The sequence below is a fragment of the Mirounga angustirostris genome, unplaced genomic scaffold (genome assembly GCF_029215605.1).
Source record: "Mirounga angustirostris isolate CCGP_5_RB_7025 unplaced genomic scaffold, mMirAng1.0.hap1 SCAF_2, whole genome shotgun sequence".
Lineage (NCBI taxonomy): Eukaryota > Metazoa > Chordata > Mammalia > Carnivora > Phocidae > Mirounga > Mirounga angustirostris.
This window is the reverse complement of record NW_026991710.1, coordinates 1,994,878-2,012,612: the sequence shown is the minus strand read 5'-3', so window position 1 is coordinate 2,012,612 and position 17,735 is coordinate 1,994,878. Positions and strand designations below refer to the sequence as shown.

At 42.9% G+C, this 17,735-nt stretch overlaps 1 protein-coding gene across 12 annotated transcripts in view; it reads right to left on the bottom strand.

Annotated features, from left to right (window-relative positions):
- Nucleotides 1-17,735, bottom strand: part of ADD1 (adducin 1) — a 91,024-nt gene that overhangs the window by 48,790 nt on the left and 24,499 nt on the right. The gene's annotated exons all lie outside the window — the stretch shown is intronic.

Here is a 17,735-nt window from a genome sequence, read left to right as displayed (position 1 = left end):
ACCCAGGCGCCCCCCAACTCTTGATTTCAGTTCAGGTCATGATCTAGGGGTCGTGAGACTGAGCCCTGATTCAGGCTCCACACTCAGCGGGGAGTCTGCTAGAGATTCTCTCTCTCTCCCGCTCTCCCCCTCCCCCCATGCTCGCTCACTCCCTAATAAATAAATCTTTAAAAAATAATAATATAGTAATATGAAAGGTAGTAACAAGCCCACTAGTTGTAAACGTCTAACAGTACACTACTGGTCACAAAATCAATATTAAAATCTGCTCAATGCAATATTCTGAAGTTATAAAGATCTTTGGCATAACATACATAAGAGATTATAACATTTAAGTGAAAAACTATAAAATTTCCTATTCTATTCTGTAATCTTACCACTACTATAATTATGACACACAGACAAGATGACACAATGGCAAATGAGCTGTACTAAAGCTGAATAAATTGATTAAAGAGAAGTGCAGATCAGTGTTTCTCTATCTCCATCAAGCCACTATAATTTTACCCGTGTAAAAATTTTAAGATTTCACTAATCTTAATATGTTGCTACCTAAATCAAAGGAACCTTGGGAACAATCCTTTCAAATAAACACACACACACTCAAAAGAACCCAAAGGTCTGGATGAACCCTGACAACTGAGCTTGGCCTGTCCACATGACATCTCACATCCACCCTGCCCACGTCACTCCTGGACACACAACAGCCTCCTAATTAGTTTCTCTACTCCTTGTCTCCCAACAACCCCCTCACCAACCCATTCCCCCAGAGAGACCAGGGAGTTTCAAGGTTATGCCTGGTGTCAGCACTCACTCCCCTGCTTAAAACCTGATGGCTAATAAAAGGACTGTGGCTGAGTCCTGATCTAAATCTAATAATGACATTTGAGACAGACATCTGAACACCAACCAGACCTGGATGGCATTAAGGAATTATTATTAACAAGTTTTAGGTGTGATATTATTATAGTTATATTAGATATATAAGATACATGCAGAAATACTTATAGATGAAATAATAAATTACCTAAAGCTTCTCGGGGCAGGGAGGGGGGGGGAGTACGGATTACACAAAACAAACAAGACGGGCCACGCGCTAATAATGTTGAAGCCGGATAAAGGATAAAGCAGGATTCACCATAGTATTCTGTCTATTCTGTACTGTCTGAAAGGCTCCATAATTTTCCCTGTTTTTAGAATAAAGCACCTCAAGACCTTACATAAGCTGGTCCATGCCTGCCTTCAGATGAACACATTTCAGCAAGTTCTTTCACACAGAAACCACTGAAAATGGGATGAAAGGATATTTTAAGATTAACATCCCTTGTCTAATGTCCCACAAGACACCACTGTGCCTTGTATGTTATTTACTGATCTGGAAATAACAAAGTGTGTCCTGGAATATTCTTTCTTACCAAAGTTATTCTAACCCCAGGATGATCCATCCCAATGTGTAACTAAACCTTAGATCAGAAACTAGACAAATTTTCGTTTCTCTAAAATATCTATGAGCTCATTCTAAAGCTTGTGGGCCGATTCAATTACTTCTTCACATCTCCCTTCCAGCACAAACATTTTGCTAATGGCTAACTATTCCAGCCATTCACTTGACTTACTTCTGAATCCCTAAAGGCAGAACACTCAAACCAAAGGCTGAAACAAGAAGTGGACATTAACAAAATCCTCTGGATCAAGTGTCTGCTAGAAGACCCAGAGGGTCATATCAGTTTCTAAATATTCTTAAAACATTTCTCAGAAACCATGACTGCCAGGTAATAATGAATTATTGCTCCAAAGAAAATAAACAAGAAGGTATCAAAAATGCTCAGTCATAAAAGTGGTAGTTTTTGCTGGTGTCCTTGGCCACCTGATACCCAACTCCAGACAGCCTTTGGAGTCAGTAGGAGAATAAGAGAAGTGACCTCTGTGCTACCTTCCTTTACCTCTATTATCTCCTGGTGCTTAACAGATCTCCACTACTGCTTCCCCATTATGTGCAAGGCCCTGGAGATAAAAAGTTGCAAAATGAGTAGATGATAGACAAATAAATGTAATCAAATAGTCTTGCTGCCATGACAGAAACCCACTTACGTATCAGCAAGGGAAAAGTGTCTGATGGTGGGAGGCAGAGTGAGGGTGTTATGGGTTGAACTGTGTTCCCCCAAAATACATCTTATTTGGAACAGGATCACTGAAGATGTAATTAGTTAAAATGAGGTCATACTGGAACAGTATGGGCCCCTCATCCAATATGACCGGCGTCCTTATAAAAAGAGAACATTTAGGGGCGCCTGGGTGGCTCAGTCGTTAAGCGTCTGCCTTCGGCTCAGGTCATGATCCCAGGGTCCTGGGATCGAGCCCCGCATCGAGCTCCCTGCTCCGCGGGAAGCCTGCTTCTCCCTCTCTCACTCCCCCTGCTTGTGTTCCCTCCCTCGCTGTGTGTCTCTCTCTGTCAAAGAAATAAATAAAATCTTAAAAAAAAAAAAAAGAACATTTAGATACAGACACAAATACATGGAGAAGGCCATGTGAAGATGAAGGTAGAAGTCAGCTGAGATGACGCATCTACAAGCCAAGGAACACCAACGATTACCAGAAAGTTACCAGCAACTGGTGGAAAGGCCTGGAACAGATTCATCGTCATGGCCTCAGAAGGAATCAACCCTACTGATGCCGTGATCTTGCATTTTTGGCCTCCAGAACTGAGACACAAAGAATTTCTGTTGTATGAGCCACCCAGGCTATGATACTTTGTCCTGGCGGCCCCAAGAAACTAATATAGAGGATTGTCCGGAAAGCTTCACAGGAGAGATGCTTTCACAGCGAAGCAGTTGCTTCCAGGTGCACGGGACAGGTGGCAGTCACCTGGTGAACGAACATCTACTGAGCCTTCAGAGAGCAGCAGAGCCAGCACGGTGAGTGAGCGGTCAATGTCCCTGCTTTCACGCTTGCTGCCTGGCACCCAGCAGGAAGGTGCTTAAGGAGCTTTTAATGCCCTACCTGAACTGTTCTCTCTTCCAAACCTTTCAGCCCTGCTCATTCTCAAGATCTAAATATATCCTGCTCTATGAAGCGTCCCCAAGCCCCTGAGCTTGGTGCTTGGCCTGCTGTGTTTTGTTTTGTTTTTTAATTTTTTTTTTTTAAGATTTTATTTATTTATTCATGAGAGACAGAGAGAGAGAGAGAGGCAGAGGGAGAAGCAGGCTCCCAAGGAGCAGGGAGCCCGATGCGGGACTCAATCCCAGGACCCTGGGATCATGACCTGAGCCGAAGGCAGACGCTTAACCATCTGAGCCACCCAGGCGCCCCAGGCCTGCTGTGTTCTGAGGTATTTTACTCTGACCTCTCTTCAGCCATTTTCCAACAGGATCAGACATCTGTGTGTATGTTCGCTCCATCACCAGTCTGTGGGCCCACAGAGAACAGGACACTCAATCTCTAACTCATTTTTGTAAATAAGCCCTGGGAGAGTAGGGACTCAAGAAAGACTTTGTTCCTGCAGTAGGCTACCCGCTACAAGGGACATCCTAACTTCTCTGGAAGGGCTCCATGAGGTTTCCACCCAGAACCAAACTGCATCATCAGGACACACTCAATGAAATAAATGGCAGACTCACCCAAAACAAAACAAAAAATGTAGTTACGAGAAGTGATGAACGTGTTAACTTGATTGTGAGAATCATTTCACAGTGTATATGCTTATCAAATCATCAGACTGTACACTTTAAATATATTACAATTTTGTCAATTGTACTCAACTACCTCAATAAAACTGGGGGAAAAGCTTTAAAAAATGTGGAGTCTTTGCTGGAAAGAGTGACAAGCTTTTCAACAGGAGAAGCTGACACTGATGGATAAGCTCAGGCGAAGGACAGGGCCCAGTGCTGCAGAGACCATCCACGCCCTGTCCAGCGCCTCAGGTGGAAAAGCAAAAGAGACATGAAAACTCCAGCCAGAAATTCATGATGAACTGTTAGCAACTGGGTTGCTATGCCAGTCAACGAAAGAGGAGTCCCTAGTATCTCCTGGCAGGAGGGAGTCCAACATTAGAGCTCTCTCCCAAATTAAACAGAACACAACCATAATGAGTTATACCCCTCACGGCTCACATTACTAGCCTCGTTCTCCACTTCCCCTAATGGACAAACACCCACCTTATGTTTAAGATTCTTCTTCACAGGTTCAGGCTGACTGTTGGCCTACTTGGGACCTCAAAGTTAAGTAAAAGCCTTTAATTACTCTGATCGGATCATTTCTATTCCTGTGTCTCCAGATGTTCTCTTGCAGATGAAACTGCTCAAAAGTCCCCTTTAAAATAATCACTGCTTACTATGTGTAAAGTGCTGATTTAAAACTCAATTGTAGGGGCGCCTGGGTGGCTCAGTCAGTTGAGCGTCTGACTCTTGATTTCAGCTGTCATGACTTCAGGGTCCTGGGATAGAGTCCTGCGTGGGGGGGGGGGGGTCCCCGCTCAGCAGGGAGTCTGCTTGTCTCACTTTCCCTCTGCCACTCCCCCTTCTTGTGTGTGTGCATGCCCTCTCTAATAAATAAATCTTTTAATAAGTAAATAAAAATAAAAACACTCAATTGTATATGTATTAACTCATTTTTTCCCACAGATAAGATAACTGAGGCATAAAGCAGTTCAGCAGCCAGCATAAGGTTGCTGCATCTGAACTCCAGCTGCCTGGCCCCAGCGTCTGCTCCTAACTACGTGACACACTACCCCTCACCATATGTCCTAGCACAGATCAAAGCAGAAAAGAAAGAAAAAGTAAAAAGTAAAATTTAGTCAAAGCAATGCTTCCCAGATTTGTCACCCACCCTTATGCTCCTTTTAGTCAGGAAATGATGATCTGGGTGGGTCCTCTTTCCTCCTCTCTCCCTGATGGTGAATGGTTCGTTAACAAGTCCCCAGCCTAAATCTTCCTCAGTTTATTTCGTGTTTACATACAGTCATATACCTGATGTTGTTCTTTTAACTATAGCTTTTTTTTTTTAAGATTTTATTTATTTATTGAGAGCATGAGTCGGGGCGCGGGGGAGGGGCGGGGGCGGGCAGGAAAGAGGCAGAGGGAGGAGACTTCCCACTGAGCAGGGAGCCCCATGTGGGACTTGATCCCAGGACCCCAGGATCATGACCTGAGCCGAAGGCAGATGCTTAACCTACTGAGCCACCCAGGCGCCCCTAACTATAGCTTCCTAATCTCTATTACAGAGAGTTCAGTTGCTTATTTAAGGATGCACAGCCATAAGTGGAAGAGCAAAAATTTGAAAACAAGACTATGGTTTAGAGACTGCCCTCCTTAACTGCTTCTCATCAAACGGTCTTCATGCACTAACAGGACCCTCCAGTGTCAGGGTCAGTACTGGGCAGTGGACAGGCCACTGGGCCCAGCGTCAGTGGTTAGCCCCACTCCTTCCACCGTATAACTTCAACAACGACGAAGTCCTCATCCATAAAGTAAGAATATCTTCCTAACCTAATGACTCAAATGAGACAACGCAGCCAAGAGCACCATGGGGAAAAAAATGAGAAAATGGGATAGAGAAATCATTATCACTTCTATGACTCCCAAACTCCACACCTAATGCTTCTCACTCCAGGTGAGAAGAATGCATCTAGCCAGTGCAAGGGATCCAGAAGAGAGCCCTGTACAGGACCTTATAAGAGTGTGACAAAGGGCCCCACAAAGTACCATGTTTCCACCCACATTAGTCCACGTGAATAACTGTGAGTTCCCCATTTGCAGGTGAAAAGTTGACTCAGTTTCAAGCCCCTGAAGTTGCAAGATAAATAAAGGGCCAACTCAAGCCGTGAACCCAAGCCCACTCGCTCCAAGTGCCAAGCTCATCCCTCGAATGCCACACAAGAAGTCGAAAGGGGGGCACAGGCCAAGGGCAGGAAGCACCAGTGCTCTCTTCCCACCATTTAGCACCTAACAGCCCCTCAATAAAGATCTGTGAAGTGGATGAATGGTGAAGAAAAACAAAATCATCCTCCAAGACTCATTTCACAAAATTTGCTTCTGTCCAGAAAAACTGTAGTGACATCCAGTACTTTCAGATGGCACGTGAGCTCATATCAATCAGTTTCCTCTCAAACAACTGCTTTTCTGTCTTTTTTCCAAAGATTTTATTTTTAAGTAATCCCTACCCCCAATGTGGGGCTTAACTCACAAACCCAAGATGACCAGTCCCAAACAAGTGCTTTTCAAGAAGAAATTCCACAAAGGAAACTGCACTTCAGATTTCAAAAGAGGAATGTGGGAGGAGTAATTTTATATACTGTGCCTCACAATTTAACAAGTAACGGCCACTCCGTAGGAGTCTCCACTGCACTTACTGATCTACACGTCCTAAGCCACATGCCCTGAGCCACCACACAAAATCAAGAGCAAAAGTCAACTTTATCCTCTGACAGTGCCAACCACTTTCTCTATTTTTGCTCCTTCGTGATACTATTCCTGTCCTTCATTTATTATATGATTTTTATTTTTCACTATATTTTTACTGAAGTTATGGAGTCTTTCAAAACTTGCTGTTTTACTGAAACAAAACTCTTTCTGAATTTCATTCCAGAAGCAAGGCTTGCTAAAAGTAAGTGAGTTGGATTTCTGTTTATTTTTCTGGCAGGAGGGAGGAGGTGGGGAAGTTTGGCAGGGTTGTAAGTAAGGGAGATTAAAAATACCACAAAAACAAACAGCTTTTTCAGAATTTAATGGTTGGTGACTAAATGTTCTTATTCGTGAAGTAATTGGTTCCCGTGGAAGACAAATGATAAAAGGAAACTTTGAAGATAATAGTCACCCAGGGCTAACAGACTGAGAAGGACACAAGTGCTGAGCGTGCTAAGACATAGATATTCTGCACACGCAAAGGTCGAGCTGTGAGCTACTTTATTAACTCTGGGACTTCTGAAAACAGGGCCAGGTTGTCCTCTTTGGAGCTAGTCAGGAAGTATTTAAAATCACAAGCATAAGTAAAATTCTGCCAAAGGTGTACTCTCTGAAAAGTAATTATGCCATCTGATGGGGAATGAAACCCCTTTATGCTACCAAGTAATTACGAGCACCCAAGTTTTTAGATGGTTTAGTGTTCACAAAAATAAGGATATACTGTCGGGCACCTGGGTGGCTCAGTCGGTTGGGTGGCTCAGTCGGTTAAGCGGCTGCCTTCGGCTCAGGTCATGATCCCGGGTCCTGGGATTGAGCCCCACATCGGGCTACCTGCTCAGCGGGGAGCCTGCTTCTCCCCTGCCTGCCGTTCTCTCTGCTTGTGCTTGCTGTCTCTTTCTCTCTCTAGCTCTGTGTCAAATAAAATCTTTAAAAAAAAAATAAGCATATATTGTCAAGTGAAAAAATACGAAGAAAGATGTACGGATGGTGCCTTTAGGGGAGAAGAGGAGGGATAAGAAAAATATTTGTATTTGCATAAAGAAATTAAAGAAGAATATAGAAGAAACTTAAAATGGTGGCTTCCTTGTAAGAAGTGAGAAGGATCTGGGTAGAGGGAGGACTGAGATGGCCAGGAGAGTTCATACATATGTATTTTTTAAGTTTAATTTATTTAAAAAAATTTAAATATAACACCATTAAGAACATAAATAATAAGCATCACTGAAGGTATAAAATGAACAGAGTACACAGCATACTGGATTTCCAGCAGCATGAGGATATCAAACATCTGTTTATAGTTTTATATTTTAATATATATTCTGTTAAGTGTTTCAGTAGGGTGGCCCTATCCTGATTTTATAGGTGATAAGATGTAGGTTCTAAGAGACTGTCTTACCCTAAGTAGAGATGGCAAGAGTTGAGAATGTATTGGGTTAAATGAGCCCCTCAAAGGCTCTCCTCCAAAATGATTCTGTTCATATCAAAATCGTTTATAACTGAGTATTTCTTTAAATCGGTACTGGCTGATTAAAACGGAATATTTCTTTAAATCCATATTGGCTCTACTTCGCAGCCAGTATTTCCTTGCTGCCAAAAACCGTGGAGTTCCTGCCCTTGAAGGACCAAACGGCATTTCATTCTATAAGAAATCAGACAGGATGCAGCTCCCTTCTGGCGTTAGAGAATGACAGGCAAGGTTCAGCGCAAGCACAGGGCCCTGGTCGCATGGGCCTGAAGTCTATAGCTATGAGAGGAACACAGTCCAGCCTGCTTTATGAATTTCTGTGGTCTAACGGCATCTTACCCTGCCATCGGGCGCACAGGAGGTGCTCCCTAAGTGCGTTCAACTGAGGAGTTAGTAGGCAGGAGAGCAGGCGTGAGGACCTTGCAGCCTTCGGACTAGTATTGTAAAGGTCTCTGCAGGAGACCCCTTAACTCTGACCCCTTCGTTTTACAAGTGGGAAACTTGAGACGCAGAAGAGAGGACTCTGGGCGCACAGGGAATCACTGGCGGACAGCAGTGGCCTAGCGTGTGTCTCGAGTCAGACCACGCTGCTCACCAACGGTGTGATCCTGGACAAGGATCTTCTCTCTGGCTCTGTTTTCTCCTCTATCAACCAGATGTGCTGATGGTAACCTTGAGGGGTGTCGCAAGAATCCGAAATGCTGTTTGGGGAGCGTTCAGCAGTGTTTAGCAGACGGTGCGTGCACAGAAGGAGTAGCCATGATTGCTGGACACACACCTAGGGGCCCCAGCCAGGCCCATGAGCATTCTACAGCACCAAACCGCTTCTTGCTCATAGGATTTGTATTGTTTGTGACAAATAACTAATATTTCTATCTCTGTCACAACTACAACTAGTTTCAAAAATACATTAAAAAATAATTTCTCACATATATAATTTATTTCTCAATACTGCTAGCACTATGTTAATATGCAAAAAAAAAAAAAACCTCTGAAGTCTTTAGAAATTCCAGATGATACCTTAAAGGGGAAATTATGAAAAAGTCTTAATAGCCATAAACCAAAAAAATGTCAAAAACAAATTTAGACAAAGGAAAATTATGCTTCAAATTACATACATTCATTAGTTTTTACTTTTCAAAATGGTGCCATTTCAGTAGACATGACACTTACTGCGGTAGAGGGGACAATCCAAACTCTCAAAGGCTCTGCAATTTGCCTGCAAACAGAAGTGACAGGTCCTAGCAGAGGGGCCTGGCAGTCAGCAGGAGAAATCAGTAAATTACACAGTGTGTCGGCAGGCGAGAAGGGCTATGGATAGGGGACTGGACACACAAGGAGGTGGGGAGGCAAGTCACAGCATTAAGTAGGAGGGCGGAGGGATGCTCTGGGCAAGGTGACGTCACAGGTGGTAGGGAGAGAGGGATAAAACAAAGTTTATCATCATTTTCTTTAAGCATTAAAGTATTTCATTTACATTTTGGTAAAGAAGAAAACAAAGATACCAAAGGGCTACTCCAACCTAACTTGTCCAAAACAGGACTCTTAATCTTCCCCTAGTCTTATCTCCCTGCTTCTACCCTCAAACTCTTTATAACTTGTTCTCCACAAAAATATAGTCAACCCATGTCCTGCCCCCGCTTATTTCCCACCAATGGCTTCCCACGGTCCCTAGAATAAAATCTGAAATCCCGGCCATAGCCGGCGGGGCCCTTCCCAGTCTAGCCCCCAGCGTCTCTCTGCCCTGCCGTCCCAGGTCCACTAGCCTCCCTTCTGTCCACAAACACACCCAATACAGCCTTTAGACTTGCTCTTTACTCTGTCCAGAACAAACTTAACCCAGCTAGACTGAGTGTCTGACTCCGTATTTTAGGAATAAGTTCTAAGTCAAATTTCACCTCTAAATTTTGAGATTGGTTTCCCTGCACACACTATTCAGAGTAGCCCCTACTCCCAGCTCTCTCAAGCCACCCTCGGTTTTCTTTCCCTTCAAGGCTCTTATCACCCCTGTCAGAGCACAGACTCTGGAGCCAGAATGCTGGAGTTCAAATTCCAGCCCCGCCACTTACTGGCTGTGTAAGCTCGCGAAGATTTCTTAACTTCTCTGCCCTCAGTTCCCACTTCTGAAATAATAAGGCTAACAACAGTACCACCTCACACGGTCGATGCATGTAAAATGCCTAGAAACAAGGATCTGACACACAGGAAGCATTCAAGTGTGCATTGTTAGTATTACTGTCTCCCGATTAGGATGTAGCCCCAACAGGGCAAGAGACTCATCTATACTCATTACTGTATTACATTCACTACTATACTCACAGGGCTAATGCTTTATGTATATATAGGAAGAGAGACACACAGAGAGAAGGAGAGAGAGAGAGAGAAATACATGTTCAGGTCTCACATTCCGGACCGGTAATGCTAACCTAAGTATCTAGATTCCAGAGCATTCGATTGTAAGAAAAGCCATGGCTCTGCTTCATTTAATCACAACTGAAGTGTGACTGAAAAGACTCTGGGGACACAAGTAGCTAACTCAAAGACTCCAAATCTCAGTCTGCCACTCACAAGGCAGCTCATCCAGACTGCAAATGGACAATCTGTATATCAAATCGGGTTTTGTGTTTTGAGGTGCCTGGGTTTTACATTTCTAAGAATTACGTCAATTCCCAAAGCTGGTATACCAAGACAGTAGCTGTATCTGTCTCTAGCTGACTGGATTTGAAGACTCAAGCAAGTATAGCTCCCAGAGGCAGGAAAATAAGAGAAGGAGAATTCTAGACCTCACAACTGAGTGTGCATGGTACTCTAGTGAGGCTCATAAAGACGGCAGAAGTCAGGAAGCACTGGTTAACCAGATACATGTGAGCACAGGAAAATTCTATCTACATTTGATAGGGAAGAAAAACCCACTCTGCACTCTAGTTAAACACATGAGGGACTAACAACACTAGCCTGAGATGAGAATGTTTCCCGACAAACATAGGAATCAGTATCAGAGGAAAAGTTTAGCAGTTACAAAGGAGTAGGATGAAGAAGTCATAAAAATGATCTTATGAGCACGATGTAGGACGTGGGCAATACTTTCAGCTGTTGAAACAGCATGTACAGAATATTACTGCAGCCATGGGACCAGGCAAGTCCACAATACTGACAGAGGCCAACACGGTGAGACAGAGACTTCTGTCAATCTCTCCTTCATCCCACACCTTAGTATCTGTTGGCTGAAATAAGAACAGGCTGTTTGCCTGGCTGTCTCTGAGTGATCCGACAGCTCTGTTCCCCACCTGTAATCCACCTGAAATCAATATCCTCTGGGAGGCAGCAGATGGTAGGAAAGTCCGTGAGCGGACAACCTTCAGGTCCTGCAACGGTGAAGAGGCAATGATGCTTAATGGGAAGAAGGGAGGCTTTGGGGTCACCAGGGTTCAAACCCCAGCCCAGATATTTACTAAGAGGATACCCAGGACAAGCTCACTATTTGCACCTCAGTTTTCTCATGAGTGCAGGGGGAACAATAACAATATCCAGTGTACACAGTTGTTGAGTGAACATGATATGCTTGCTACCATGTGTGTATGAAGTCTCATTCACCAGCCCGTGTAATCATGACAGCTGGTGCCAGAAAACACCTTCCCTCAGTCATAGGCAGCATCCCTGTTCATGTCCCACCCCCTAAGCCAGATCTAGGCTTTCAGGTCTACTTCAATGAATACCAAAGGAACTCCCTGAAGTTACTGAGTAGACAGACATGGCTATTAATTAAACAGAAAGATCTAGTGAACTGATACTCTGATTAGTAAGACCGCCAGTTCCAAAATTCTAGAATATAATAAAACATACTTACTACTAATAAACACTGAGTAAACCAACCTTTGGTAGTTAAAATTCTCTAGAATTATTTTAGGTACCTAAATGAATGTCAATAGCTCTCAAATATAAAACCCATATTTTAAAAAGTATTACATATTTTGGGACTGAGGGAAACCCTGTAATTTTTGCATACCCCTTTTATTTAAAAATGAAAACAAAATGGTAAAACACAGAACTATTTAACATCTGTATATGCAGCGGTGCTTTTAAAACCTTAAAATCATGGGGCGCAGAGCATGCAACTCTTGGTTGTGAGCTCAAACCCCATGTTGGGTGCAGCATTACTTGAAAAAATAAAATAAGTAATAAATAAATGAATGAGTAAATAAATAAAACCTTAAAATCATGAGGCTACTGATTAAAATTTTAGCAACAGAACCTTTTCAATTCAGGGGAAAAACAGCTTGGAGGGCAGTAGAAAAGATTCACATTCTGAAACCACTGACTGTTGATTTTACTCAGACACGCTAAGTGGCAATTATGTAATTGGAATTATGGAAGAAATTCAAGACACAGGGTGAAACATTAATAGTATGTCCATACAGGAGACACTGTTAAGCCCAGCAGAGGCCAATCGCTCTTTTCAAGGAGAAAAAAAGAGTTTATCCCTTTCATTCTGTCATTTAACACCTACCTAAGTAATACTAGCACTTTTAACCTGAACTTAACCCAGCTCTGAAATGAGCAAATAATTCATTCTTTCCCAAGTATTTTATACTGCTGTGTCTAGGAAAATCTTGAGCCTTGGTTTTGCAGTGTGACCTTCTTGGAGTTACATTAAATAGAAACAATCCATCAAGGTGTTCAGCCCAAGCTTCAAATGAATAAAAACACTTTTACTTAGGGAGACAATTCTGTTCAGGTCCCAAAAGCATGGCATACTGCACTTCAAAATTATTTCCACACAGCAGCAATTCAGAACACTTCTGAAAAACTACGGCGTATTTTAACAAGCCAATAAAAATGCAAAGCATTCTCCGGGCGCCTGGGTGGCTCAGTTGGTTAAGCGACTGCCTTCGGCTCAGGTCATGATCCTGGAGTCCCAGGATCGAGTCCCGCATTAGGCTCCCTGCTCGGCAGGGAGACTGCTTCTGCCTCTGACCCTCCCCCCTCTCATGTGCTCTCTCTCTCTCATTCTGTCTCAAATAAATAAATAAAATCTTAAAAAAAAAAAAAATGCAAAGCATTCTCAAATAATTGTGACATTGCAAATAAAATAAATATCCCAGAAAATGTGACCCCCTTTAGAAAATCCTAGCTGGAGGGCCTTGCCTAGGGTGGGGGCTGGAAACGCAGTTAATAGTGGAAAACTAGGTCTCTAAAATAACTGCTGTAAAGGTAAACCTACCGCTGGAAAGGAAAGTGCACAGTAAAGAAACCCCCAAATGGGCTGGGACTAAATATAAAGTTACACTTCCTTTTTGGCTCAAATACTCTGAAAAAGAAACAAAGGTGTCACTAAAATTTCCCTGCTCTGGTAGATCAGAAGTGGCTGCTTTGTCATTTCTCCGATTAGCAGGTAAGGACAAATGGTTTTCATGTGTTTATTTACATCTCCAACTTCTTTGTCCACCTACCTAACAAAATCTTGACGAGTTATTCTGACAAATTAAAAAAGTAGTATACCTAGTGACCTTTTGTCATATTTGATTCCCCAGACTATTACCTTCCGTAATTTTATTTTTCAATGAGCAAATATTTTAATATTTTGCATATTTAGTTCTGCAAACTTTTCTTCTGAGATCTTCTGCTCTTAAAGAGACAGTTTTCATTCCTTCACAGGCACATGTCACAAAATGTTCCAAGAAAGTTTTCAGGAATTACCTCTGATAAACATTCTATTTTGCTTTTCCCCAGTCTCTATAGTTTTAAACATTTGTTCTTAACCATCTGGAATTAATTTTCATGAATGACGTTTTCCAGTTATCTCATCACCAATAACGCCTCTCCCCAGAGACACAGAGGTGTGGTTCTTCACTCCCAAGAGGCCTGCTGGTGCACGGTTCAGCTTTGAGCCAGCAGTACCCCTCTGCTTCCCCACAAACTACATGGTCTGACCTGCAGCTCAGTTTCCTCTCAAGTCATATGGTTCCAAGGTTGTTGGGGCAATTAGAAATAATAAAAGTAAAATATCTAGCACCATGTCTGACACATAGTGGATACCCTCTCAATAGGAAATATTTTAATTATCTGTCTGATGAGAATATAAAAGTAACATGCTAAAAATTTCACTTCAGAAACTTCAAGAACATTAGGTTTAACCAACTAAAAGCTAAAATACATTATTTTAATTAAAAATAACATTCTAGGGGCACCTGGGTGGCTCAGTTGGTTAAGCGACTGCCTTTGGCTCAGTCATGGTCCTGGAGTCCTGGGATCTAGTCCTGCGTCCGGCTCCCAGCTCAGTGGGGAGCCTGCTTCTCTCTCTGACCCTCTCCCCTCTCATGCTGTTTCTCTCTCTCAAATATATAAAATCTTAAAAAAAAAAATTCTATTATAAGCTCATCTTATTTTACCTTTTTATATTTCAACAAAAAAACTATTGCATTCTATCTGTATCAACACACGTAGTTTAGTTAATTGAGATTTCTCACTTTAACTCAATCCCTAAACCAGTACTCTAGTGTGGCTTGCTGAAACTGACTTGGGTGTGGTTTTGAAAACAATTTAGGGCGAGTGGCCTAAAGATAAGCCAACCAAACCATCTGTTTGACTAAACAAATTTAAGTGAACTTTAATGTACTCTATCCTGTTTATATTTCCAAAATCCGTCTGATACCAGATTGGTACAGAAAGATCTAGCTTCGGGGATGCCTGGGTTGAGTGTCTGCCTTCGGCTCAGCTTATGATCCCAGGGACCTGGAATCAAATCCTGCCTTGGGCTCCCTGCTCAGCAGGGAGCCTGCTTTTCCCTCTGCCTGCCGCTCCCCCTGCTCGTGTGCTCTCTCTCGCTCGCTCCCTGCTCTCTCTTTGGAAGGGAGGGAGGGAGGGAGGGAAGGAAGGGAAAGAAGGAAAGGAAGGAAGGAAAAAAAAAGAAATCTGGCTTGGGTCTTCAACAAAATTCCATTAGTCTCCCAATGCTAACTGATTAATAAACATGCTCAATTCACATTAGAGTTTAGACCCCAGGGCCAGACCACCTGGGTTCTGATCCCAGTTCATCACTTACTAGCTACATATCCTTAGGCACATTTCTTTCTTTTTTTTTTTTTTTAAGATTTTATTTATTGGAGAGATACAGAGAGAGAGCTAGAGAGCACAAGTGAGGGAGAAGGAGAAGCAGGCTCCCCACAGAGCAGGGAGCCCAATGTGGGGCTGGAGCCCAATATGGGGCTCGATCCCAGGACCCTGGGATCATGACGTGAGCCGAAGGCAGACGCTTAACAACTGAGCCACCCAGGCGCCCCTAGGCACATTTCTTCATCTCTCTATATATATACTTTAGTTTCTTCATCTGTAAAATAAGAATGATAGCATTATCTGCTTCCTTGATTTAAGATTAAATGAATTAACTTTATCAATTGTTTTGTATAGTACCTGGTACACAGTAAGCAATAAATTAAGGCAATATAAAATGGTAGCTATTATCATCATAAGCAGCAGCACCTTTAAAGATAAACTGAATCTCTTAGAAAAGGACACTGGAAGAACATTGTTGGATGGGCACTAATTAACTATCCTCCTTAATATGTGCACAGGGACACACAGCACACCACTTACTAGAGGTCCCTCTTACAGATGGCATCACTGCTCTGTATTGTCCATTTTTTAAAGGATTTATTTGTTTGAGAGAGAGAGAGCACGTGCGAGTGGGGGCAGGGGAGGGACAGAGGGAGAGGCAGAGGGAGAGAATCCTAAGCAGACTGCCCCCTGAGCAGGGAGCCGGACCTAGGGCTCAATCCCACAATCCTGAGATCACTACCTGAGAGGAAATCAAGAGTAGGATGCTCAACTGACTGAGCCCCCAGGTGCCCCTGTATTGTCCGTGTTTAAACAAAGGCTAGACTGCAAGCTTACTAAGTCAGGAGCAATTACAATGCTTATCTTCTGACATTCCCAACACAGTGCTCTGAACAGGGATCTTAAATAATGCTTATAAACTAACATAATAAGGGGGCGCCTGGGTGGCGCAGTCGGTTAAGTGTCAGGACTCTTGGTTTTGGCTCAGGTGGAGATCTCAGGGTTGTGAGATCCAGTTGCGCGCTCGACCTCAGCACGGAGTCTGCTTGAGATTGTCTCCCTCTCCCTCTGCCCCTCCGGCTTGTGCTTGTGCATACACTCTCTCTCTAAAAATAAATAAATCTTTTAAAAGAAAATTAATATAACAGAAAAAAAGGGCAGTAAAACAAAACCTTAGAAGCATACATTTTTAGCACCAGAAATAACTTTAAAAGTCATCCAGTTATAGGGGCGCCTGGGTGGCTCAGTTGGTTAAGCGCCTGCCTTCCGCTCGTCATGATCTTAGGGGTCCTGGGGCTGAGCCCCTTGTTGGGCTCCTAGCTCAGTGGGGAGTCTGCTTCTCCCTCTCCCTCTGCCCTCTCCTCCCCCCTCTCTGGCTCATGTGCATGCTCTCTCAAGTGAATAAATCTTTTTTTAAAAAAGTCATCTAGGGGCACCTGGGTGGCTCAGTCGTTAAGCGTCTGCCTTCGGCTCAGGTCATGATCCCAGGGTCCTGGGATCGAGCCCCGCATCGGGCTCCCCTGCTCCGCGGGAAGCCTGCTTCTCCCTCTCCCACTCCCCCTGCTTGTGTTCCCTCTCTCGCTGTATCTATCTCTGTCAAATGAATAAATAAAATCTTTAAAAAAAAATAAAAAATAAAAAAAAAAGTCATCTAGTTCTTTTACAGATGATAAAACTGAGCAAAGTAATGACTTTACTACTGAAGTTTCACCTGCTGGCCAAGCTAGAGCTAGTTCCTTCCTATACCAAGAACACCAACACATCGCACTCACTCCACTGACCCTCAACTGTGCACATTAGAATCACCTCATACTGAATATACTTTTCCTAAGTTTTCAACCAGTACATAACCACTATTTCATTACTAATAAATACCACTTGGAGATCGAGTAAGGCAAATATCTGAGAGGCCCTACCACTCAATAAGATTTTCCATAAAAACCAATGTTATTCGCATATAAGAAATACATGAAACCTCCGAGGGCTAAACAAAAAAAAAGGCCCAAAACCATGAGAATGAAACTAGTTAACTTCAAATGGGAACCACTCATAACAGGTAGAATTAGCAGAGGTCAAATACCAAAAATGAGCACTGCTAGAGGCAAAAAAGGAACCAATGAGCTGGAACTCTGAAGAGGGTGGAAATGGTCTCAAGTGGGCAGTGCCCCTGGCTCACAGTAGAAATAAATAACAATCCTCTCAGGAAAAACATCCTCTCAACGTTGATCCCCAGGTTTTTCCCCAGTTTAAAATCAACCAAATAGGAGGTCTTAGTAAAAATTCCACAAACCCAGAAACAATCTGCATAAGTGACAGTCATCAGAAATAATAAACCATACACTTAGGCCCTCAAAGACTTCAGATACTAGAATTATAATACAGAACACAGAATAACTATGTATGAAATGTTTAAAAAATAATCACATATATGACAAGCCTCAGAGACTATCAAAAATGAACAGAGTTGAAAAAGAAACCAAATAGAACTTTCAGAAATAAAATGTTAAAAAAATTATTTACAGGGCACTTGGCTGGCTCAGTTGGTGAAGCATGTGACTCCTTGATCTCAGGGTTGTAGTTCAAGGCCCACCTTGAGTGTACAGATCACTTGAAAAATAAAATCTTGGGGTGCCTGGGTGGCTCAGTCAGTTAAACATATGCCTGTGGCTCGGGTCATGATCCTGGAGATCTGGCCTTGGGCTCCCTGCTCAGCAGGAAGTCTGCCTCTTCCTCTGGCCCTCCCCTGTTCATGCGTTTTCTCTTTCTGTCTCTCTCTCTCTCTCAAATAAATAACATTTTAAAAATAAATAAAATAAAAT